Consider the following 1,404-nt stretch of genomic DNA (forward strand, 5'->3'; position numbering starts at 1 on the left):
CCCCAAGGCTCTGTCCTTGGACCCATATTGTTCAACATCTTCATTAATGATGTGGACATTGGAGTCAGGAGTGGACTCCAGCTCACTTCCTGCCCTTCGGGTGGGGGCCTGAACTCGATGATCTTCTGAGGTTCTTTCCAGCTCTAATATCTATGAATCTTTTTCTCTGGAACTCATAATGAACACTAGCTACTTATATAAAGATGCTTCCTCTTCGACTCTTGCTGCTGCTTTCAGCTGTGGAAAAAGCTCTACAAACATAAAAGTGATGTAGCCATTACTTAAACTCTATAACTGACTAGGGCTTGAGGGGAATAGTTTCACTCGTGTGTGTTTTAGTGCATACATGTATGCAATCTGCATACCTTTTTGTGCATTCTTTCCATGAATCCTGACAGTGGCTCAACTGTTTATGAAACTAAATTCTGAAGCTAATTTCAGTATTTGCTGCAAACATCCTTCCATGCCCATCCAATGCATTACTGACAAAATCACAGCTAGAACATAGCTGAAATACAGTGTTCACAATTGGCTCATAAAATTAAAATTGGGGGAGAACAAAGATCAAGTAAAGAAATATTAACATATATGTTTTCCATATATAGGAAGCTTGGATTAATCAAGGCCAAGTTGCAATTAGGAGAATACTAAAAAAGCAAAATGTTGTGACATTCAGCAGTTGGATGTCCTCATAAACTTCGATTATTATTTTAGTGGCTGCTCAATACATAATAAAAGGCAAGATTCCATTCTTGCCTAAAGATGTGTGCGTAGCCTCGCAGAACTCTACACCTACAACCCCATATAAGCAAAATTTGACCCAAAAGCAGATTAGAGAAAATGCCACAAACCATTTGCCTCTTTAAAACATTGCATAAGCAATGTTTACTGTATTAGGCAGCAAAGAATCTTTTAACTGATCACCTGGAAGCTAGTGGGACAAACGACAGAGGCACACACCAAAAACTACAGTTTTGGTGGGTTGGAATTGGTCACTAGTAGAGGTGCACTGATACATTGGTCCAATATTGGATCGGCACTGATGTAAAGAAAATTGATTGTATTGGAAATCAGCCTGATGTGGCCAATAATTCAGCTGATAAGTGCCCGTGCATCTGTGCAGCTGCAGCACTTCATGTAGGCGGTGAGGAGCACAGCCCGGCAGCTTGTAGAACTGTGCAGCTGGAAAGTCTGTTATGGAAGGGGAGGGGGGAAAAAGGTGGCATGACAGGGGTTGATCAACACTCTCCCCCTGCAGTGAGTAAGGGAGTGGGGCAGGGGCTGAGCCAGGCACAGCCCAGCTGGGGTGGGGTGCAGGAGCCACAGCTTGGCAGGGGGGTTGGCTCCCACTACTGTGCACACCCTGGGAGGGCATGGGGGAGTGCCCTTGCATCTGCATTGAGG

The sequence above is a fragment of the Crocodylus porosus genome, unplaced genomic scaffold (genome assembly GCF_001723895.1).
Source record: "Crocodylus porosus isolate Cpor-Errol unplaced genomic scaffold, CroPor_comp1, whole genome shotgun sequence".
In the NCBI taxonomy this organism is placed as follows: Eukaryota; Metazoa; Chordata; order Crocodylia; family Crocodylidae; genus Crocodylus; species Crocodylus porosus.